Raw genomic sequence first — 26664 nt, forward strand, 5'->3', positions numbered from 1 at the left:
ATGTGTTATTCTCATTCTTCTATTTAGTTTTCTACTTGAGGACAATGCAAAGCATTGAGATCTCTTTTGGTCTCTCTCATGTTGACTCAAAAGACACATGTGTTCCCTTCTTCTAGGTGACTTTCCTTGATTGGGGAATGAAGAACAATTATGCATACATACATATGATATACATGAATTATCATACAACATACTGACCCCGAGGAAAGCGAAGTCACCTTGTGCTTTGTGTTTTGTGTCTATTATCCTTGGGCTTATCTCACACTTGGGGGCTAAATCCTTGTGATAACGTGCTCCTTTCTCATTTGTATCACTACGTTAAAGCAATCACCCCTGGTGAGGCATGTGCGATCGCTTTAACGTAGGGGGGCATACATCCCGTTCATATCTTTTCAAGATACTTGAAAATTTCTTGACAAATTTAGCTTTGCCTTGAAATTTTTTTGATATCTTTCTTGCATGACTCATAGTGAGGGAGCCTTACTACTAACAGTCATGGTTCTTCCTCATGATCTTCCCTTTTACTTTGTCAATCGAAGTCGTAAGATCCTTAGTCCACTGGGGGCTTCGTGTATCTTGTCTCCTTGACGTGGTGAAAGTTTTTCAATGTTGTTTCCTTGTACTTTACCGGAAGTATGAGTGTATGCTTATACTCCCGCTAAAGTGGGGGCTAAATGTAGCATCCTAAAATTGCGACACTTGCAATTTCAACTGCATTTGGGTCTTCACAATGGCGGCACAACGTTGAACCTGAATGGAGACCCCGAAACCTGTTTATAACACCAAAAACTGCATTTTTTGCACCTTGGCCTGATCCCTCCTTGCACCCTGCTGTCCTGGGAGGTGGGACCATGGCGCCCAGTGCCTTGGTCCTTCAGGACTAGGGTGCCCAGCGCCCTGGTCCCCCAGGACCATGGCACCCAGCGCCCTAGTCCCTGGCCCTATTTTGGGCCCGGTCTCTTTCAGGCATCGGGTCTTTAAGTTTGCAATTCAGGAAATAATGTTTCCTGGTTGGCCTAAGGTCGGGAAAATCAGTCTATCAGCCCTCATTGACAAGTATATAAACTACATTTCCCCTCCCATTTGAGGGGTTAAGAAAGAGGAAAACATATTTGCGCAAGAGACGTGGAAGCGATATTCAAACATTCAAACATTCAAGCATTCAAGCATTCCTTCAAGCAATTGAGCATTCTAAATCTCCATTCAAGGCTAGGTGTTGCATTCAAGACAAGGATTCAACCATTGAAGAGGAGATCACATACAACATACAACATACTACATACATTACACCTTCGCATGTAAGAATACAAACATTCTTACAACAAGGTATCAGTACTTGTTTACATTACAAACATTTACATTTACAACATTCTCATTTCTTGGTTAATTCCAAAACTGGGGTTTGACCTAAAGGCAAACCCCTCATCCCTAACCCCCCAATCATCCTCTCTTTTCTGTGTGCAGGTTGCAGGTACGTGGCTCTAATTGAAGATCTGGAATCCTTGTGCAGAGATGAATAGATCCCCCTTCGTTTCGTGGATTTTTCGGAGGACCGTGTGCACGTCGGGCGCCATAGTCCCGTCAAATTTCACTCAAATTTGCAGAACAACACCGTCTCAACATTTTACTACTAATTCCAGGTCCGCAGCTTCATCCCATATCCCTATCTCTGTTTATAAGCGAATCTTTCCTACTTTACATGCATTCCTAGTTCAATCTTTCTATCTACATTCTTTACAAAAGAGGGTATCCTTGATGTCACAACCCTTGAAACTCATTTAGAATCCAATCTTGCATTGCATGGGATTGGATCTTGTGGGTTTCAACCCCTCTTTTGAATGTAAAGTCTCCCCTAAGTGAAAACCATCAACCCTAGTGACTCTCCCTTCTCTCTCCTTGGAGTTGGGGAGGGGAGAACAACTAGGGTTCGATTTTTCTGCTTTACAGAACTGTGAGAAACCCTTATCCTATAGCACCTTATATTTGAGTTTAAGATTTCCCATTGAGTCATCAGCCAAATGGTTGTTGTACAGGTCCAACATATCTACATTCTCAAGTTCTTCCAGGGCACAATTAATGTAGGCCCTAATATCTTCATTGTGCAGCACGTCGTAGGGCACAGATGAGAATGCACCTTCTAGATCATCCTTAACCAATTTAAATGTATATTTTTTGAAGACTGGATGAGCCCTATCCTTAATTTCAACTACCAGAGGAGTCGCAATACCAAAAATTGAAGCCATTTTGAATCCTACGGTTTGTGAAAAACTGAAAAGTTAAACTGATAGATACCTTACTTCACAACTGGGTGCTAAAATTTGCTTAGAAGTTGTTGAAATTGTTGTTGAGATCACCAATTTTCTTTTCTCTTGCTTTTGCTCTTACTCACTTGATTTCATTGTGACAAATGAAGTCTTTAAATGCACTTATATCCTTTGAAAACCTAATTTTTCACTGTAATAAATGCACCAACCGGTTATCATGATCTTCATGAAATTTCATACCGGAGTACAAGATCCTTTAGAAACTTTTGGATATCATCTGCACATATGATTCAATCATTTTGTAATCTTTTGGAATCAATTACAAACCACCAAAGAGGGGGTTCTTAGGATTTGCATGACAAGCTCCCCCTAAGGCATAAAGCCCTAGTTACAGGTTGAAGATCCTGCATCGGATTTGGGTGCAAACCCATTGTTAGCTCAAGATTCATCCTTTCTCACCCACATCTTCTCATGCTTCTCCTATATTTCTTCTACTTTAGTTTTACCTTTCTCATCTAATGTGTTCTTGTCTACTAGAGCACTATCCTTGCTTCTACAATACTTTGCAACGCGACCAGTTTTGTTGCATGCTCAACAAACAAAATTATTCTTCATAGATATGAAGTTCATCTGATTTTTTCTTTCCCTATACAATTTATAAATGTGTCCAAACATTCCACAATCATAGTATCTTTTGTTTTGAAAATTATTTATTACTACTCTACACACATTTGACTTCTATCCAAAATTATAGCATATGAAACACTAACCGGCAAAGGTAGGAACATTATTCATGTTGTTCATCATATTGTTATTGTTCATCATTTCATTATTCATCTTACTTCTATATTGACTCACCATATGACCAAACTTGTTGCAAGTAAAACATATACCATTGAATTTATGAGCATTAGGTTGTCTTACCAAAGGATTCTTTCTCTTCTTCTGATCAGGTTTAGCATTGCCTTGTCTAGATCTGGAGGATTCACCTTTCTCAAATCCTAGACCTCACATATCATTTCCATGTCTCTGACTTTCTAGCATCTCATCAAGCCTTGTTGAACTAGCTTTGAATTTGTTTTTGTATTCATTAGTAGTAGCAAGTTCATCCCTTAAGGTAACAACCTATCTTTCAAGCTCTTAACCATTGTTCATTGATTGTGTCAATTCAAGCTTCAACTGATCATTCTCATAGGTAAGCATGAAGCATTCATCAGCTCTTTCCTTCAATGATTGTGCCATATTCTCTTCATTCTTCTTCTACTCCTCAATTTTTTTAGTCAGTCTCATCAGAATGGATTGCATCTCATTCTTCAAAGCAACATTCTCTCTCTCAATCTTGTTAACCTCATCAGCTTTGTCCTGGTATTCCATGATCTAATCTTATTTCTCCTTCAACTTATCCTTTAATTCCTTCCTCTTTTCTCTATAGACACTTGCGTGATCCTTCAACTCACTAATGAATTCATTAGCAAAATGCAGGTTCTTCTTCAAGGTACATACCTCACTTCTAGCTGCATCAAGATCCTCAAGTGCCACATTGAGTTGTCTCTGAAAATAGGAATCTGGTGAATCAATCTCCCAAATATTCCTCAAGCGGTTAAGATTCCTCACACAAAATTGGTTCTAATACCAATTATTAGAATTGGGGATCATTGAGGGGGGGGGGTGAATCAGTGATCTACCAAAAATCAAATCTTCAAACTTATTCTTTATCCACTAGTTAGCAATGCATAACAAAAAAGAACATAAACATGCAACAAAGAATACACAAATCCACAACACCAGAATTTTTGCGTGGAAACCCGTAAAGGGAAAAACCATGGTGGGGCTGGAACCCACAATATTCATATACTATGGCCAAGAGTACATAAATACTACATAGATGGGGAATGCACTTGCATTCAAGCTCACTGCATAGAGCTTACTGCTCAATTACAATTGCCTAGAAGGCTACAACCTTCAGGGAAGTCTCATTGGCTTACAATTTGATTATAATGAGAAAGTAAAATGAAATTGACTCACAATTAGCATCTGGATATGCAAGAATGAGTTTTGGTTAAGCACTGAATTTCTGTCTATCTTCGCTTTGTTGGATACTTTGTTCTATCTCAGTCAACTATCGGTTGGTCTGAAAGAAAAGTGCGCACGTGAAACTATGCTCAATCGCACTAAAATGGATCACCACATCACTATCATATGGAAAATTAATCTCCAAAATGATCTTATATATCTAGTCTTAGCACAAAAGAAATCTCCTTCAAGTTAGCTTCAAGAAGTGTAACGTGTAGCTCCAGGTCAACTTCAATCTTGAACAAAACATAGAACTGGACCAAAAGATTATAATCACATGATTCCTAAAGATCTTCCCAATCACCGAGATCACAAAAACAATCACCAAAAATACCACAATCATCGGAAATCATTCCAGACCAAAACATTACTGAAATACCCCATTTTACCAATTAACTGCATATCGGTTAACTTCATCTTCCAGATAAGATGAATCATGACTGTTGGATCAAATCACCAAGAAGATTTGTCATCAATGACAACCCTAAACAAATATGAAACTACCGGAAGTCATCTGAAATCATCGAATGAGTGTCAATTTCCAACACACGCATCCTTAGGGTTGCTCGACATTCATCATATGCAAGCCTATGCCAACCATTCACGAATAGAGTCTCCTTTGTAATGACATCAACTTTGCATGATGGGTCAACCATCACAACTATGACAGTTTGTCATTTAATTTAGCAGGTATGTATAAAGGAGTAGGCTCTCCACAATATGGGGCATCCAGAAGGGTGAGTGATAATGCCACGTCAGACGCCTTCTCCTACTAGCTAGGAAGAAAATAAATAGGAGTGATGGTGACCATGTTCAAATGGACCATCATCCGAAGGAGGTTCTGATGTATAAATGAAATTCATTGAATGTGGGGGAAATGGATTGGTATAGATTTGTCTGTCACTATTGGTCTTATTAACAAACTTATTTGACTTATGTTTCCATGCATCAACTTTAATCATGCCACTATCGATGTCATCTTGGATAATATTCAGAAGATGATAATATGGCTCAATTTCATGATCAGGCACATGATGGTAGTGACAAAATTTGACCCATTGTACCAATGTGGTTAGGGTCTATTATCTGACGATGGTCCAACCTCGGGAAGGGTAATTAGATTATCTTTTAATAATCACTACATTATGCTTAGGTTGGATTCATTCAATTTAGTGAGCACTCTATTTTGTTGTGATCCCCGTGGGATGGCCACAAAATTAGCTATAGCCTTGTTTTTCTCTAGACCAATCTATGGACGTGCCTGTAAAAGACCCACTACAAGGGTTCAAAGTAGAATCTTTGAACTATGTCATGGTGTGCTAGTAGTTCGTAAGTGTGGAACACATTAGAAAAGTTCTTGTAATGATTAAGAGATAGTTTCTCTGTTAATGTCGATTGCATATTGCCAATGAACATCCTTTGTAGGTTGCTATTTGGTAAGGCAAAGGGGATCCTAGTGGATATTGATTGATACCTTGAAATAAAATATATGATCTTTTTCATTGGGCTTCTTCTTATAGTAAACAAGGTCAACAATAGTGACCCTACTCCCAATGTTAGCTTAAAACCATCTAAGAAACAAATCCTTGAGTTGATCAAAGGTACGAATAGAATGATCTAGCAAGGAGTTATACCACTCTAACGCGGTTCCCTTAAGGGACCATGAGTATACTTTAAGCAACACAAAGTCCAATTTGTGGTAATTGCTACATGGTCATGAAATAATCAATATGCACATTAGGGTCCCCATTACCATTGAACCTATCAAACTTCAATGGTTTAGCTGCAGGAGGAAGGATGGTGTTCAAGATAGTGATATCAAGGTGAATCTTCCTATAATATACAAGCATAAACAATTGACCAGAATCGAAGGCTAGGTTTGTGAGCTATAATTGTAACTGCCCTATGTTCTATAGGATAGTGTTCAAGATAGGATTAGCAGGAGGAGGAAGTAGAGGTGGGCCAGATGTGTCACCACCTCCACCAGCACCTCCAAGAGAACTAGTGTCACCACCTCCATTGACACTCCCAAGAGAACCAGTGCCACCAACAGAGGTAGTCTTAGTGTTGACCGTAGACATATGAGCTATAGTAGAGGTAGAGTTCAAGCTACTCGACATACTCGTATAACCCAAGGGGGTGGGTGATGCATTGATGCTAGGAATGGTAGGCCCAAGTTCAACCATGTGTACTTTCAAACCAGGTATGTCAACACCAAGTTGAGAACCACAAGTCTCAAACTAGCCATCCTGAGGGGAAGAACCAGCCAAAGGCATGTGATTCTTGACAATCATAGATAATTCCCTTAGCATCTCTAGACATTTCCTATCTAAAATGAGCATGTCTCTCAGAGTAATGACTACATTCCCAACTTGAGGAAAGACATTCTCTCGATTAAGGAACCCTTCAAAATATCTCAAGTTCTCCTCTAGAGATTGAATCTAGTCAAAGTCAATAGTGATGGTGGAATCGTGATCAAAAATAGGAGAAGGTAGTGGAGAGTTCATTGGGGAGTTGTTCTAAGAACTAATAGCTGACGAGCCTCCCATGAAAGGTATCTGGAGGTTATAAGAGGATAAAGAGTCACTTGAGTCAAGCAGAGGGTTTTTTATCATTATTTTATATAGAGGACTATAAAAATCACATGGGAAACTTCATCTAGATATCCTCTTGACTATAGCTCCTATCATAGTCTAGGTTGTAAAGCTCATAGACAAGCCTTGTGATGCTAAGATCGTAGTACAGGGACATGAAGGGTTTTGTCTTCTACTAAATCTCTCTAATCATAACGATGAAGAAGCTAATGAAAATGCTAAAACAAAGATGCAAACTACATTCCTTCTCTTTTCTTTTCTTTTTAAATTAGATTTTAGATCTTAAATGTGTGCAGTGAACTAAATGATGCAAAAAAAAAAGGAAAATTGGCTTCATATCAGGTTCACCAAAATGTAGAGGAGGAGATTTGCTACCTCTAAGATGAAAAATCCTAGAGAACAAACCTATCCACCACTACCTCACTCAAACTAGCGCTAAGGGTGAGCCAAGGGATAAAATACAAAACTAAGCTATCGAACAATAAATGAAACTGTCAGACAATTCTGCTTGGTCTCTATCTGCAGGACGAGCATGTAGAACCAGGACATCGACGCAACATGTTGTTGTCTTGTACCGACAGAGTACAGAATCCATATGATAGTGATAGAAGTGACTAAACTATTAACTAATCAATGTAGCAAAACAAAATAAACAAGATATGGTATAATACCAAATAAAAGAGTAAAATGAAGGAAAATGATACAAGCTCACAACCGGTCCTCGATTGAAGCCTCCCACAAGACGATATCTTTCTTGCCACTATAGTCTACACTTAAATGAGAAGAGAAAATTTTGGGGGTTGTATTTTGGAGTCTACCTCAGTTAGAACCCCCCTTTTGGTGTTTCCGCCTCCATGGATAACCCAAATAGTAGCAACGAGGAAAATCCAAGTGATAAAGATAAAAGAGATATGATCAAGATAATAAATAGATTGAAAGTGAGAGATTATAGTGTTGCCATTCTGATACTATTTTGTATGACCGGTAAATGGTATGATTTTCATTATTGGCAACATCATCTCCTTAGTCTTCACAAGTCCATTGGCAGTGAGTAAACCGGCAAGCGGTGAGTAGACCGGCAAGTAGTGAGTAGACCGACAAGTAGTGAGTAGACTGGCAAATGGTAAGAAGATTGGATAGCGGTGAGTAGATCGGTACAGTCCATCAGCGATGAGTAGATTAGCACAGTTCATCGGTAGTGAGTAGATCGGCATAGAAGAGGTTCACCAGCTAAGCAAAGAACAAACCGGTATACAAGAGGAAATCGGCTAGATAGGTTTTGATCGGTACACTGGAAGAGTCGGTAACCGATAGACTGGTAACGTTCAATTACAACTAGCTAAATCGAGAGTCCTCTCTCAATCAACTAGTGGACTTATCGACATGTTCGACTATATTGACATAGATTCCTGCATGATTTCAGAGGCGTAATTTAATGCCTGACAATGGAATTTTGAAAGGTATGTTTTGGAGGGAAAGTTGGCGATAGACTAAAAGGGTCTATAAATACACATATCTCATTCTTCAGATGGTTGTTGTCAAGGTGAATGAAGATAATGTGAAAGTGAACACAAGGGGAGTTTAAGAGACTGCAGAGTCGAATGACAGAAAACTGGTAGAGTGAAGTTTTACAGAGTAGTGACTCAAGTGACAGAGGATCGGCAATGAAATATTGAAGGATCAGCAAATCAGAAGAAGGAAAAGTTGATACTGCATTCAAGAAATAGATTTGTGCAGAACAGACAAAACCGATGCAGATCTAGTGTGTTTCTTCAGTGTGATCTGACCAGGCTAGTGAGTAGCAGTTTTAGCAGATCAATCATTTGTTTCTTTCTAACAACTACAACTTAAATCCCTTAATTGGTTGGACTTTAACAGGTCCCATTGTAAAAATCCCTTAATCAGGTGACATCTTGATTGATGTTCTAAGTCCTTTAACCAGGCTACCTTTAACAAGGTAAAGGCACTAACCGGCCTTGCTCAAAATCCCCTAACAGGGTGGCACCTAACAGTGTCTTTGTAATCTCCTAACAAGGATGGCTCTTAACTGGGCATACTCCAGAAGAGTACAAATTTTATGAGTTCCTACTCACACTGTGGTTTTCTCCCTATTGGGTTTCCACAAGATAAATACCTGTGTCTTTGTGTATTTTTTCATGTATGCTTAATTCTCTGCAGTAAATGTTTACTCTGGTGAATGGTAAATTAGTTCTAACTTGAAGTAAAAGTTTCAATTGGTGAAAACCGTTAATATACCGATTCACCCCTCCCCTCTTAGTACCGGTTGGGACTAACATATAGATGCACAAATTAATCAAGAAGAGTAAGGGAAACTCCCTTCAACACTCGTGAAGACAGCACCATGAGTTCTTCAAAAGGTTGCAATAATGGTGGTCCTGTGATAACTTGTAAGTATTTCCCAAGAAGATTTCTAAGAGCTCTAACCTACAAGAAGTGATAAAAAATGCCAAAAAATCCTCTAAATGAATTCAAACAAGAGAGATATAGATTTTGGCAGGAAAACAGACATTGGTGGATGCATTCAGGAGCATTACAATTTCATCTAAGCATAGGCGTAATGCTCAAACGGCCACCTATGGACTGTTAGATTCATGGGACGCTAGTGCGTTGCATGGACATCTCTATGTCGTGCTAATGTCCTAAGGATGATAAGGTGATAGAGTCGGTATGATTCTGAACTGGAGTTGACAAAGCGATCTAGGTGGGCAAAAAGACAAAAATGGCAATACACGACCTCCGATGACATGGAGGAAGGCGCGATTTGTTGCAATAAATTGTACAAGGTGTGATTTTTGATATTACATAGGGTTTTCTCTAATATACTTGGCTAGATCTCTAGTTTGCATTTATCTTATAGCAATCTTACACACACATAAGATTCAAGAGCACGCACACTTTTTCAATTATAATACCGAATATTTCTGGAGGTGAAAATCACCAAAACAAGGAGGTTGATTGAGGAAAACCCCAATATAGCCACAACCCTACCATTTTCCATTTGTAGTTGTAGTTACAGGTACCCAGTGGAGTGAGAAGACTCTGGGAGATCTTAGGAAGCAAGTACAGGTTTATTGCCAAAATTCTCGCTTGGTTCATAAAGACTAGGGCACTTAGTTCACCTTCATATTTTAGGGTTTCAACTAAATCTACATCAAAATATAGGCCCATAGATCATAGCTCAGTAGACCAAGGCATCCAATGCCCTGGTCCTATCAATTTTTCTCTAGATTTCATCTACAGGTGTATAATAGAACCTTATAGTCATATCTATATTTATTTTCTTAGTTCAATTATTTGTTTGTGTGTTACAGTACCTTTATATTTTCTTCGCTTTGTACTTTCATCATAGTTTTGCATCCTCCTATACTTTGCATATCCATTTTTATAGCAGCAAAGTAATATAAACCCTAGGAGTATCCCATTACTTTCTTTCACATACTCCTCTATGTGCTTTTATATTCCAATATTTGTATGAAAGTGGTTTTGGGTCGAATTCTACTCGATTCCATTTTTATCCTTTACATTTTAGTGAACTCGACATTCTTACACTTGCAATATTTTTTATTTTCATTTTTAGATTTTATTTGTATGCACTTAAACATTCATGTTTATAATCATTTTTTAAACATATAGCTTATGCACTTTCATTAATTGTATTGGTTATTTCATATGCTTCAACTAAGTTAATCACATAATTGTTTCAATGTTTAGGCATCTGGCTTCCTTCCTTTGCATTTTTTCTTTCATTGTATTGTTTAAAAAACAAAAAACAATTGAATCATTTTATATTGCCCAAAAAAATTCAAGGCGTTGTCCCAAACCCCATTCCATGCCATTAATTCTAAGATAAATTGTCGGCCTTTGGTCAACTTGTCTTTTTATCATAATAGTTTCTTACACCTTCTTATGACCTTCACCTCTCTCCCAAAGATCCTCCCAAGAACATTTTGAGGCAAGAGGATGGATTCAATAACACCTTTATTAATTCTCTCCCTTCTAAAGATGAAGTATTAATAAGTAATGCTTGTTCATCTCCCAAAATTGTCCCTACTCATGAGGACACCTTAGTTCAAGAAGCGATTGTTAATATTTCTTTCAAAGATCTCCCTCTCAAGGATGAAGATTTGAAGAGTGATATTGATTCTTCTCCTAGAGTGTACCTCCCCCATGAGGATCATTTGGTGCTAGAGGATGATATGGTGGCCATCTTTCCTAGTGACACTATACCTTCTTTCCATTTCAATAACCTTACCTTTAAGGATGAATAATTAATTACTAGTGATTGTCTCTCTCCCAAAATTGATCCTATCCATGATGAAATTTTGGTACAAGAAGAGACTAACAACACTCCTTTCAATAGTCTTCCTCATAGGGATGATTTTTATATTTCTCCTAAAAGGTACCTCCCTTATAAAGATACTTTGAAACAAGAAAATGATCTTAGACTACAAGGGTTCAATATCACTAACGATCCCATCTATGAGGATTTCCCTTTTATTCAATCTGAAGACAATGCTATTCATGAAGTGTTTAAGGTTGATAATCCTCTTTATTAACCATTGGATTTCAGCTCTACTAGATCTTCTTCACATATTCCCAAACAATATTTGATCAATATGATACATGTGAATGGTTATGAAACACCTAACAAGCCTTTGATTTTTGTTTGGGGTGGTAGTACTCCTCAAAGCTCTCAACCTCTTAATAAACTTTTTTTGTGGTTCAAGGTAGATATAATAATGATACCTTTTACACTCCTAAAAAACTAGATGTTTATGTACAAGTAGGTCATGCCACTAAAAGTCTTATGAATATGCTAAACAAATCACTCAAGAGAGTTACAATTTGATTTCCCACACATATAATATGAGGAACAATAGGCAAACTAGTTTTCCTCCAATTATCCCTTATTCTCTTCTTGCTTCTCAACCAATACTTCCACTATCACCTTTTTTATCACAACATCTTGGTAAAGAGTATGAGCTTATTGAACAACTTATAGCTACTCCTACCAAGATATCCCTTTGGGATTTTATCCAAACTTCATCTACACATCACATAAAGTTACAAGATTATTTAAAGAACTTAGATGTCCCACTTGTAGTGACACCTAATAATATGGCTTGTTTGATTGATTATATGAAAGCTCACCTAAAGCTCAAATTGTGTTTTCACAAGATGAGTTACCTTGTAAGGAAATTGAAAAACAATATGATCTAATGTTTATTATTTTTATCAATGGTAATGCTATAAGTCAAACCCTAGTGAACAGTTGATCTGGATTTAATATTTGTACCATTTATTTATTGCAAAATATTAATGTGGATCCTTCTCTTATTCAACCAGAATCTCTTTCTATTTGTGGTTTTAACAATGTTTCTAGAGAATTCAGAGGTACTATAACCTTGCCTATTAAGATAGGACTTTTTATTTTACCTACACACATCCAATTCATGTCTGATAGTCTTATTTATAATCTTCTCATAGGATGACCTTGTATTCATGCTATTCAAGTTGTCCCTTCTACTCTTCATCATCAAGTCAAATTTATTTATAACAATAAGATGTATACTTTACACGTTGATACTAATTTACAAACTTGTTTGCAAACTTCATCTGATTCTAAATATTCTTCACATTCTTCTAATTCTTCTACTAATCAAGATGAAATTGTTGGTGATTTGGAGGACTTGATTATGTGTTGCATTGATGTTTTGTCATTGATGTCAACACTAGCCATTTTGCTATCTATCGGCTTCTGGTAGAGTGGTTGGACTATGATATTGATCTGCAGACCATCTCTGGTATTCTCCTATTTAGTCCAGCATGTGCTATTATCTTGGATTATTTATTCATGTATTCCTGATGTGTATCACATTCAGTTGGCTTAGGATTTGATGATCAGGATGCTATCATTTGTTCTAGTAAGCCTTTTGGTCACCAGTAAGGGTTTTACTAGCAGCGATTTGATGAAGATCTTTTGATGAATCCGATAAGTGGTGTTGGTGCAGCTTCTAGAAGGTTATCAGGATGTTGATGGTTATCTTGCTCATCTTCTAGTTGATAGGTGGTGTTTTCATTTAGGATTGGACCTATTCTATCTTATTTTGCTAGGTTATGGGCCGGTTTGTGTAACGTGTTGGTTGATTCTCCCAATGCGTCATCGGTTGGATTTATTGTTTGGATTATGTTGTTTTGGTTTTAGGTCGGCTTAGTTTATCATTGGTTTGTGGGATTATGTAAAAAATCTATTGTATTATCTTTTAGGTGGCCAACCTAATTGTTTAGGTCCCGGATTGGTATAAATATGATGTTAGATCTCTTTGTAGATCGTGGGTTTATGGATAGAAGATTATCTGTGTACAAACAATGTTGTAATCATATGTAGAGGTTTTTCTCTATCATAGGTGATCGAATTAGGTTTTTGAAAGAGTTTTAATACCTTTGGTATTGAGCTTAACTGGAACTATACTTAGGCATAGGAGATGCTACTCCTGCAGTTCATTCATCTTTCTAGATTGTAGTCTGGATTTCTTTGTAGCCAGTGAGGCTCCTTTTGTGATGAGCAGTGTGCTCTAGGTAGTGTGCCTTTCGGCATGTGTAGGCCCCTCTTATTGTAATCACATACTTGTTGCAGGAGTATTATCTGACTGTGGGTAGGCTTCCCACCAGGTTTTTTTCCTTTATCGGGTTTTCCCCGTACAAATCTTGGTGTTAGGTGTTATGGATGGTTGGTTAATTATTCTGTAATTTATGTTTATGCTTAACTATTACATCTGCTATTCTAGTATTTGGTTTATGCATTCTAGTAGAATGTTATGTGAGCTTAAAGTTTTATAATCTATTGACAACTGATTTACACACCCCCTCTCAGTTGTCCACTGGTTATCCTAATAATTGGTATTAGAGCTTGGTCCTCTTTTGTAGAATCTTAACCACTTGAGGAAGATCCTATGGCATATAATAATTCAACTGCATCTATTTTCTAGAGAGAAACCCCTAAGCATTATTAGACAAATTACAGAGTATGGAAGATTCGGATGGAGACTCATTTGAGATGTATTGGGAAAGAAATTTGGGAGATCACAGAGAAAGACTATACTCTCATAATCCGGCATTTGGCAATCCTCCTCTGGCAAGCCTAGATAAGGACATTGAAAATAATTGTAGAGCTAGAGAAGCACTCTTGAGTGCTCTATCTGATCAACAAATTATGGGATTAAATGACCAATCTAATGCGAAGGCTATATGGGATAAGTTGGAAGCTCTGAATGAAGGTGACCCTACTATTAAAATTTCTATACTTGATGGTTATCGGGTAAGGTATGAGAACCTAAAGATGGAAGAAGATGAAAGGATTACTCCTTTCATGGAAAGAGTTAACGAAATTGTTATGGGAATTCAGTGTTGTGGTGGATCTCTGAGAAAAGATGAGATTATTTCTAAATTTTTGAGAGCTTTTTCACTAGCTTACAAAATGAAGGCTACTACAATTAATGAGCTGAGAACAATGGCTAACAATTCTATTAATCGGGATACTTTGGTTGGAAAATTGTCTTCTTTTGAGCTTGAAGAATTTGGTCCTTAAGGAGTTGCAAAGACTGAATCTTCTTTTCATGTACCTACATCATCAACCAGCAAGAGTGATTGGAAATCTTTATATGCAAAGGAACTAAATGAAATGAAGAAACAAGATAAAGATTTTGACCAACTGGAAGCCCTATTTGCTAGAAGAGTACCTAAAGGTCCTACTGGAAGTAAGTATGAAGGAAAATCACCTTTTAAATATTTTGCATGTAATGAGATAGGTCATTTTGCATCTAGATGTCCTGAGAGGAATTAAAGATTTGAAGAGAAAGATAGAAGATCTTTTAGGCCTAACCATGATTATCAGAACAAGCATAAGTATAGGAGAAACGAAGCCAAATCATGTTACTATGTGGATGAGGAACATGTAACTGATTCTAATGATGAACTGACACAAGATTCGACTAGTGGATCGGGTAATGGTAAGGAGTGGGTATTTTTGGCTATTAAGGAAGATGCTCCAGTACTTGTTATTTAAAATGAGGAAAAGGCCCTTGCTGCTAAAATTGAAGACAAGGATGAATGAGTCATAGATAGTGGTTGTTCACATCATATGACTGGAGATAAAAGGAATTTTTTATCTTTGAAAGAATTTGATGGTGGACTAGTTAGATTTGGAGATGACAAAGCATGCATGATCAGAGGAAGAGGAACTATATCATTGGATGGTAAGCATAATACTAATAATGTTTATTATGTTGAAGGTTTGAGGCATAAATCTTTTGAGTGTAGGATAGTTAGTGGATAAGGGATTTCAATTACAGTTCAAGGATGGAAAATACAAAATCATTAACAGATCTAGATTGGAGATTGCAACCGGTATATAGACTAAAGGTAACATATTTCATTTGAACTCCGGTGAGGACATGTTTTATTTCACAAATTCATGAGAGTTGGCTATGGCATAAGAGGTTGTGTCATGTGATATTTGATTGCGTTGTAAATATCAGTTCAACTAAGGTTGTTAGAGATATATCTAATATTGTGAAGCCCTATAATCCGATATGTAAGGAATGTCAATTGGGAAAGCATGTCAAAACTTCTTTCAAGAGTATTCAAGACAAATCTAATGATGTTCTTGATCTTATTCATATTGATTAGTGTGGTCCTGCTAGAATAAAGAGTTTTTCAGGGTGATAGATATTTTATGCTAATCATTGATGACTATTCTAGAATGATGCGGGTTACTTTTCTGAAGGAAAAATCTGAAGCTTTTGAAAAGTTTAAGGTCTTTAAATCTAAAGTTTAGATGGAGACAGGATTGAAGATTAAATGCTTAAGGTTAGATCAGGGTGGTGAATTCACATCCAGTGAATTTAACAGTTATTATAAGAATCATGGGATAAGGAGGTAGTTTTTTGCCCCTCGGACACCTCAACATAATGGTGTTGTGGAAAGAAAGATCACAACTATCTTGGATGTGGCTAGAATTATGATGATGGAAGCTAATCTGCATCTTATCTATTGGAGAGAATCTTTGAGCACGATGGTATACACATTCAACAGAGTTCATATCAAAGGAGACACTGGTAAGACACCTTATGAGTTATGATTTGGTCATATACCTTCAATTAAGTATTTAAAAATCTTTGGTAGGAAATGATATATCAAAAGAGATTATTCCATTGGAAAGTTTGATCCTATATGTGATGAAGGGATATTTCTTGGTTATTCTAATGAAAGCAAAACATATAGATGTTATAACAAGAGATTATAGAGAATTATGGAGAGCGCTAATGTCAAGGTGGATAAGTTGTACAAAGGTCAAATTGGAACTTATGAGAGAGAACCGAAAGTGGAGATGATCATAACTGAACTGGTAGCACGTGTACTAGAATAAAATGTTGAACCAGTTACTCTGACAATATCAAAAAATTCAACAGTGACTGAAGATCAGAGCAAGGAAACAGAATGTCAAAAGACTCCTCAATATGTAAGGTTAAATCATTCAGAAGATCAGATCATTGGAGACAATAACAAAGGAGTAATGACAAGAAGAAGGTTGACAACAGATGAGGTATGTTTAATTTCTCAATTTGAACTGGCATTGGTCATCAAAGCTTGTAAAGATGAATGTTAGATGAAAGCTATGGAAGAGGAATTAGATCAGATTGAAAAGAACAACACATGGACTTTAGTTCCTCGACCTAAAAATAAGAATGTTATTGCAACTAAATGGGTTCTCAGGAACAAATTGAATGAGGATGGACAAGTTGTGAGGAATAAGGCTAGATTGGTATGTAAAGGATATTCTCAGAAGGAAGGAATTGATTATGATGAGACTTTTTCTTCAATAGCTAGGATTGAAGCTGTGAGATTATTTCTTGCTTATGTTGCCCATAAGAAATACAAGGTTTATCAGATGGATGTTAAATGTGCATTTTTTAATGGAGATCTTGAAGAGGAATTTTATATTGAGTAACTTGATGCTTTTTAAGTGATAAAAACATGGTTTGTAGGTTAAGGAAAGTGTTATATGGATTGAAACAAGCCCCTAGAGCTTGGTATATCAGATTGGACAAATATCTTTTGAAGCTTGGTTTCACTAAAGGTAATGCTGACAGTAACATATATTATAAGATCACTGAGGATGACATATTGATTGTTGAAGTATTTGTTGATGATATCATTTTTAGAGGTGAGGATAAAATATGTATGCAATTCTTTGAAAATATGAAGAATGAATTTGAGATGTCTATGATTGGGGAGATGAATTTTTTCTTAGGTTTGCAGATTGCTCAAAATGATAAAGGTATTTTCATCTATCAAACTAAGTATGCTAGAGAGTTGTTGAAGAAATTTGGTATGGAAAATTTTAAACCGGTTGGTACCCCTATGGTTACAAGTGAGAAATTGATAGAGAAAGATGTATCAGCTCTGATAAATCCTACAAGGTATAAATATATGATTGGAGGTTTTTATATCTGAATCAGACTAGACTAGATATAATGAACATTGTGTGTATTGTATCAAGATATCAGAGTGATCCTAGAGGGAATCATAAGTGTGTGGTGAAAAGGATTTTCAGGTATTTGCAAGGAACAACTGATTATGGTTTATGGTATCCTAAAGATGATGACTTTACACTATGTGTATATACAGATGTTGGTTGGGATAGAGATGTTGATGATTGGAAGAGCACATTCGATCGAGATTTATTTCTTGGAAAGAAACTTATTTCATGGATCATCAAGAAGCAATCATGTACTTCTTTATCTACTATTGAATCTAAGTATGTTGTTGTTGCTACTAACTGTACACAAGTTTTATGGATGAAGAAAATGTTGAAGGATATAAGGGTTGATTGTAATGAACTAATAGTTATTCATTGTGATAACTCTGCTACTATAGATATATCAAAGAATTTGGTATTTCATTCTAAGACTGGGCACATTTCTATCAAGTATAATTCTTTGAAGGAGAAGATGGAAGCAAATGAAGTCAAACTGGTTTATGTGAACACTAAAGAGTAGATTATAGATATCTTCACTAAACCTTTTCGTAAAGAATCATTTGAATACTTCAAAGAAAGATTGAGAGTTTATGCCCCTCCAGTAAAGACTTGAGTGATGTTGATTCACATCAACCTGGTATGCGTTTATCAGTGCTATCATTCATTCTGGATTTATTTGTTGATGCTACTACTCAGGGGGAGTAGTCAGCTATGTGGTTCAGTGGTTTTATGATTTTTCTTTGATGTTTATGTCAGATTTTGGCATTGATGTCAAAGGGGGAGAGATATATATGAAAAATAGAGCTTTACTATGATATCATTCTCAAGGGGAGTTTGGTTTTTTATTCAGAACTTCATTGTGACATCTTCTTGAAGTGTTTGTTGGTTGTCTTCTATTGGGGGAGACTTGTTTGCCATTTTCTTGGAACTTTGATGTTTTTCACATCTAGTGTTGCCATCAACGCCAAAGGGGGAGATTGTTGGAAATTTGGACAAATTGATTATGTGTTGCATTGATTTTTCATCAATGATGTAAACATTAGTTGTTTTTTGGTCTACTGGCTTTCGGTAGAGTGGTTGCACTATGATATTGATCTATAGACCATCTTCGGTACTCTCCGCTTTGGTCCAGCTTGTGGTATTGGCTTGAATTGGTTATTCATGTGTTCTTGATGCATATCACATTCAATTGGTTCAAGATTTGATGATCTGGATGCTATCATTTTTTCTAGTAACCCTTTTGGTCATTGGTAAGGGTTTTATTGGCAGCTCTTTGATGAAGATCTTTTTTATGAATCTAATAAGTGGTGTTGGTGTGACTTCTAGAAAGTTATTAGGATGTTGATGGTTATCTTGTTCATGTTCTAGTTGATCGGTGGTGTTTGTATTTAGGACCGGACCTATTCTATCTTATTCTTCTAGGTTATGGACCGGTTTGTGTAATGTATTGCTTGATGCTCCTAATGAGTCACTGGTTGGATTTATTGTTTGGATTATGTTGTTTTGGTCTTAGGCTAACTTGGTTTATCATTGGTTTGTGGGATTATGTAATGGATCTATTTTATTATGTCTTAGGTGGCCGACCTAATTGTTTAGGTCCCGGGTTGGTATAAATATGATGTAAGATCTCTTTGTAGATCGTGGGTTTATTGATAGTGGATTATTTGTGTGCAAATAATGTTGTAATAATATGTAGATATTTTTGTCGATCTATCAGCTAGTAGGCTTACCAGTAACTGGTAAGGCACAAACCCAGGATGAGCTACCGGTACAAGGGGTGTTTGTTGATCATACCGGTAAGATGAACTAACTCGATAGACAACCTTGGTCCACAAAGAATGTCAAACCGACATAGGAATCCAAGCAAAGGTGGATGTCGACAAGCATGACAGTTGGATTCCAGGTGGAGGTATTGCATTGATCAATGGAGTGTGCATCGATGTAACAAATCTCCAAGCAGGTCAGCTTTTATGATGAAGTTGCAAGTCATGAAGGATGCTAGAGGATTGCGGCTCGAGGAAGGCAAGCTGGAAAAGTGGCTGAATTGATCCTGCAAGAATATTTGATCTTCATACACATTTGGTGAAGAAAAAAGCAAATCCATTAATGGCGAATGATAGAGAAAAGTAGAAAAGTGTGGTGCAGACCTCTAGATTTAGAAAACACACATTGGGATGTGAATCTTTGTTGGTATTGATCATTGTCATGAAGATCTTATCCCTAAAAGAGAAGATCAAATGAAATCAGATTCGGATCAAGTTGGAGAAGGTAAAACCTAACACAGCAGTGTTTGAATGTGCTCTTGGTGGGAATCCATGATTATAAATAGATGAGCTTGAAATAGAAAAGATTGATGCTTGAGGAGAAGAAGAAGAGTGAAGATAGCTTGAGTGAAGAAAATGATCATCTCCCAAGTTGGAGAGTGAGTTGACAAGAAAACCGGTGAGAGGGTTTAATCAGGAGTGATAGAGTACAGGTAAACTATAGCGGATCTAACAATTAAGCTAACCGGTGAGCTGTAAATGATCAAAAAGGCATCCTAGTGTGACACAGTGTGTTGTGAGGTTGTTTGTGTGTGAGAGAGAGAGAGAGAGAAGAGAGACCAAGAATTACAGAGATTCATCTCATAACTGGTATTATGAGATCCAATAAATAAGAGAAGTTTGTTAACCGGTAGAGATCTATTTGGTCAAGAGTTACAGAACGCTTTACAACAAGAAGCTATAACTCTATCAAAATTGTATTTCAATATACATCATCAAGTTGGAGCTTGGTGTAGGGGTTGGTTCTCCTTGGGTTGGTGCTCTAAATCTTTGTAATTCAGTGTTTTACTTGTGACATTGGATTGGAGTAGTAGTCTCTAGCAACATTTCTCATCGAGGTTTTTCCCATATTGGGTTTTCCTCATACATCTGGTGTTGTGGGTTGCATTTGTGTGATTGTCTCTTTTAGTATTCTCATTTGTCTTACTGATTTGATTGTTTAGTGCTTAAGATAACAACCAATATTCTAAGGTTTCTTTAAAAGGGAAAACCATTTAGGAACCACTAATTCACCCCCCTCTCAATGGTACATTGTGTTCAACAATTGGTATCAGAGCCAGGTTCCTGGTTGTTTAAAAACCTTGGGTAGATTCTGGACTTAGAACATAATGGCAAGAAATGATTCTTCTTCCTCAAAATCCCCCATGTTTGATGGATCCAACTATGCTTTTTGGAGCAGAAGTATGGAGACCTATATTTCCTCCCTTGGTTTTGATGTGTGGATGTCTGTCAAGAATGGGTATGTTGTCCCTAGTTTTCCTCCCACTGATTTGGATGCCAAGAAGGAGTATGAGAATAATTTAAAGGCTAAACATGCTATCTTGAGTGGGTTGTCTGATAATGAGTTTGTCAAGGTCATGCACTATGCATCTGCCAAGGAGACTTGGGATAAAATATAGAAGTTATTTGAAGGAGATACAAAAGTCAAAGAGGCAAAGTTGCAAGCACTAAGGGGCCAACTTGAAGGCATCAAAATGAAGGATGATGAAAAGATTGCAGACTATCACCACATATTTGATGAAACTATGAATACCATCAAAGGACTTGGGGAAGAAATTGCAGATGAGATCCTTGTCAAGAAGGTACTTAGGTCCCTTACACCTAAGTATGATACAAAGGTTTCTTCCATAGAAGAAGCCAAGGATCTGAAGATCTTTGCAACGGATGAGCTATTTGGATCACTAACCACCTATGAAATGAGAACAACTAGTGATGCATCCTTAAGGAAAGAGGCAGCGTTCAACTCCACCCAGAAGGGAAAAGATGTAGCTACTCATAAAGGATCTAGTGAAGACTCTGATGTAGAGGTAGAAAAATTTGATAGAAAGCTCAAAAGAAGATCTAACAAGTATAAAGTAAAGATACCACTCAAATGTTTCAACTCTAATAAACTTGGACACTTTGCTGTAAAATATCCTTATAATGAAACCGGTGAAGATGAGTCAAGAGGTTTTAGCAAACCTGCTGGTAAAGATAAATAAAGAAATGTCTATCGGAAAGGAAGAAGAGGCTACCAAAAGTAGGACAGTCTTTATACTATTGAGGATGATGATATAGATGAAGAAAGTGCATCAAAAGATGACTACCATGAGAATGACAGAAAAGGTAATCTCTTTATAGCACTTGATGAACCGGTTGGTGAAGATGAGGAAGAAGAGGATATTGAGGCTGAAGTGGATTTAGAAGGATAGTGTATAAGTTCTCTTGAGGAGATGAGTAAAACAAGAAGAGAACTCAAGAAGTTCAAGCTTGCTACAATAGATGAACAAGGTCTCTTGAAGCAATCCCTAGATGAGTCCAGTCAAGTTATATATGACTTGAAACTACAACTGGAAGAAACCAAGAGGATATCTGAAGTTACATCCTCTAATCTAATGAACAAGGAAAAGGAGCATCAAGATTTGGAAGCAGAAATAGTGAAGCTCAAAAAGTAGCTTGAAGAAAGTAAGGAAGAAATAAAAGAAGCAAATATGAAGGCAACACTGAAGCCTTAGACAAGATGTTAAGCAAAAAGAAGCAATCCAAAGATACCGATGGATTAGGTTTTGAAGAATTTCAAAGTTCAAACAAAAAAGACACATCTAGTAAGGAGATACAGTTCACCTCTTCAAATGAAGGTGAAGACAAGAAGACATTCACTGTAAGCAAGGATACAGGTAAAAAGACATATAGATGTTGTTGGAAATCGCCACACAAACCGGTATACACAAGCAATGAACCAGAGGCCACACTCATTGTACCGACATGCAGATCTAAGGAGAAATAAAAGAGTTGACCATGAAGGATTCACTAGAGTCAACAGCATGAAGGGAAGATCCCTGATGAGGCAGTCTTTTGCAGCACCAAGGCAACCTAACCAATATGTTTCAAACTTTCATGGTTACTATTACCGGTGTAACAAATCTGGGCATAGAATACCTGACTATAGATTAACCAATAATCCCTCTATGAGTTATGAAAGTAGAAATCCTTTTAATGCACTCTCGGATATGAATGTTGTCTATTATCAATGCAATGGATATAGTCATAGGAATTTTGAATGTAGGAAGAATAAATCAGTGCCCTACAATAATTTTAAGGATTCATCTTTAAATGAAAATGTGAAATGCTATAACTATCAAGAGTTTGGACATATAGAAATTTTTTGTAAAGCCAGGAAGATCAAGAAGAAGAAGACAAATCCTAATCAAGAACTGGTAGTTGAACTGGAGCACAAAATAGAAGCTGACAAAAAGAAGGAAACCAAACCAATATGGGTTGAGAAAGAAAAGGACAAGGCAGAATCAAGTCTGATAGTATAGACTACCTTACATGCTGAAAGGAAAAATCTATGGGTTGTAGATAGTGGTTGTTCCAACCACATGACTGGTGATAAAAATAAATTTATCAAAGTAGAAGACTGGAATGGTGGTTCAGTAAGATTCGAAGACAACTCATCAATCAAAATAAAGGGAAAAGGTACTCTAAATATTGATGTAAAATTAAAGGCACATGATGTGTATTATGTGGAAGGCCTAAAGCACAATCTGCTAAGTGTGAGTCAAATGTTTGACAAAGGTTATAAATTCACTTTTGACTCAATCGGTTGCTAGATAAAGAAAGACAGTACCGATCAGGTTGTGGCAGAAGGAAAGAGAACATATGACAATGTTTACAATTTGAAGGAATGTTATGAGTCCCAATGCATGATAGGATATGTTGATGAATGTTGGTTGTGGCACCAAAGATTAGGACACATAAACTTTGATAACTTAGTTGCAGTAAGCAGAAAGGGGTATGTGAGGAATATTCCACCCATCCTCAAACCAGAAAGCACATTTTGTGATGAATGTGTAAAAGGAAAGAAGACTAAGGTGAGCTTCGGGAAAAAAGAGCACAACACCTCAAGACCACTTGAAATTGTGCATACAGATCTATGTGGTCCAACTAGGACAAGAGCATTTGTCAGTGAAAGATATTTTATGCTCTTTATTGATGATTATTCAAGAATGACTTGGGTCACTTTCGTGCAAGATAAGTCACAAGCATTTGACAGATTCAAGATCTTTAGGAAGATGGTGGAGAAGGAAAGTGGGTGCAAGCTAAAATGTCTAAGATTAGATCGGGGTGGAGAGTTCACATCAAATGAATTTGAAGATTCTTGTGAAAATCGTGGAATTAGAAGGGATTACTCAGCCCCTAGGACACCACAAAAAAATGGTGTAGTAGAAAGGAAGAACATGACAGTCAGGGAGATGGCTAGAACCATGCTAAATGAGGCTAGTTTGCTAGACACATATTGGAAGGAAGTTGTTCATACTATTGCATATACCTTGAACCAGGTTCAATTAAGAACAAACAACAGAATGACACCTTATGAGTTATGGTATGACCGAAAGCCATCAGTCAAATACTTCAAAGTATTTGGAAGTAAGTGTTTTATCAAAAGAGATATGGATGGTGTAGGTAGTTTTGACTCTAGGAGTGATGAAGGAATATTTCTTGGTTACTCATCTAATAGCAAGGCCTACAAATGCTACAATAAAAGACAAAGAAGAGTCATTGAGAGTGTGCATGTAAAATTTGATGAGGATATGCACAAAGGAAGTCAACCACAAGTAAACTGGTATGATGATTCTGGCGATGAAGGTGACGAAGCTCAACCAGACAATGAACTAGAAGAAGCATCCAAGAAGGCTCCCAACTGGTATGTGTAGTTGAATCACCTAGAAGAGAAAATTCTAGGAAATAAGAGTGATGGTGTGTAGACTAGAAGAATACTTTCTTGGAATGATGAACAAGTCAACTTCTGCCTCATGACTAAAGTAGAACCTAAAACATTCAATGAGGTCAACAAAAGACAAGAACAGATAGATGCCATGGAAGAAGAACTGCAATAGATTGAGAAGAACAAGACTTGGGAATTAGTCCCTAGACTAGAAGACGAGAACATCATTGGTACCAAATGGGTCTACTAGAATAAGATGAATGAAGAAGGTAAAATTGTTAGGCATAAAGCTAGACTAGTATGCAAAGGAGACTCTTAGGTAGAGGGAATTGACTTTGAAGAAACATTTGCACTGGTAGCTAGATTAGAAGCAATTAGAATGTTTCTAGACTTTTCTTCCTACAAGGCTTATAAATTATATCAGATGGATGTAAAATCTGCCTTCCTAAATGGGAATTTGGAAGGAGTGTACATGGAGCAACCAGAAGGGTTTTTGCTACATGAAGATGAAACCTTTGTGTGCTGGTTGAAGAAGGATCTGTATGGCTTAAGGAAAGATCCTAGAGCATGGTATTCAAGATTAGATTAGTACATGAAGGAGCAAGAATTTAAAAAGGGGAGTGCTGACAATAATCTATACATAAAGAAAAATGGAAACCACATGATCATTGTAGTTGTGTATGTAGATGACATTATTTTTTGAGGCAATAGAGACACCCTTTGCAAAGAATTTGCTGATCAGATGTAGTCAGAATTTGAGATGTCAATGCTTGGTGAATTGGCATACTTCCTTGGTTTGCAGATATTATAGCAAGATAATGGAATCTTTATCTCACAAACCAAGTATGCAAAGGATATGTTGAAGAAATTTCAACTGGAGGATTGCAAATCGGTAAGTACCCCCATGGTGACCGGAAGTAAATTAAGTAAGAATGATCAATCATCAGTGGTGGATCAGACATTGTATAGATCCATGATAGGCATCCTATTGTATCTAACTGCCTCTAGACCGGATATAGTGCAGGCGGTATGTATGGTGGCCAGATTTCAAGCTGCACCAAAGTAGTCCCATATGAATGCAGTTAGCAAAATTTTTAGGTACCTACAAGGAACACTTTGTTATGAATTGTGGTACCCTAAACAAGGGGAATTCATCTTGGAAGCATACACTGATGTTGATTGGGCAGGTTGCATTGATGACTGAAAGAGCACAAGTGGTGGAGCATTCTTCCTAGGTGACCGATTGGTCTCATGGCATAGCAAGAAGAAAGATTGTGTCTCCCTATCAACTGCTGAAGCAGAATATATTGTTGTTGCTACATGTTTCTCTTAGGTGCTTCAGATGAAGAAAACCCTCAAAGACATACAGGTGGACATCATTGATCCTATACTCATGTGGTGTGATAATTTGAGTGCTATCAACATACAAAAGAATACAATGATCCATTCCAAGACAAAGCACATTGCTAGCAAGTCACAGAGGATGCTAGAGGATTGTAGCTCGAGGAAGGCAAGTTGGAAAAGTGACTAAACTAATCTTGCAAGAAGATTTGATCTTTGTACCCATTTGGTGAAGGAAACAACAAAGCCATTAATGTTGAATGATAGAGAAAAATAGAAAAGCATGGTGTAGACCTCCAGATTTAGAAAATGCACATTGAGATATGAAGCTTTGTTGGTATTCATTGTTGTCATGAAGATCTTATCCCAGAAAAAGAAGATCAAATTGAATCAGATTCAGATCAAGTTGGAGAAGGTAAAACCTAACATGACAGTGTTTGAATGTGCTCTTGGCGAGAATCCATGATTATAAATAGATGAGCTCAAAATAGAAAAGATTGATGCTTGAGAAGAAGAAGAAGAGTGAAGAGAGCTTTAGTGAAGAAAAGGATCATCTCCCTTATAATTTATTCTAAGAAAGTTGCAGAGTGAGTTAACAAGCAAACCGGTGAGAGGGTTTAATCGGCAATGATAGAGTACCGGTGTAGCGTCCTAAAATTGTGACACTTGCAATTTCGACCGCATTTGGGTCTTCACGATGGCGACGCAACATGCAACCTAAATGGAGACCCCAAAACCTGATTATGACACCAAAAACTGCATTTTCTTGCACCCTGGCCTGAACCTCCTTTGCACGCTGCTGTCCCGGGAGGTGGGACCAGAGCGCCCAGCGCCCTGGTCCTTCAGGACCAAGGTGCCCAATGCCCTGGTCCCCTAGGACCATGGCGCCCAGCGCCCTGGTCCCTGGGTCCTATTTTGGGCCCGGTCTCTTTTGGACTTCAGGTCTTTATGTTTGCAAATTGGAAAATTATCTTTCCTGGTCGACCTAAGGTCGGGAAAATCAGTCTATCAGCTCTAAATGACAAGTATATAAACTCCATTTTTCTCTCCCATTTGGGTAGAGGAAAAAGAAGAGGGACAT

The sequence above is a fragment of the Cryptomeria japonica genome, chromosome 7 (assembly GCF_030272615.1).
Source record: "Cryptomeria japonica chromosome 7, Sugi_1.0, whole genome shotgun sequence".
Lineage (NCBI taxonomy): Eukaryota > Viridiplantae > Streptophyta > Pinopsida > Cupressales > Cupressaceae > Cryptomeria > Cryptomeria japonica.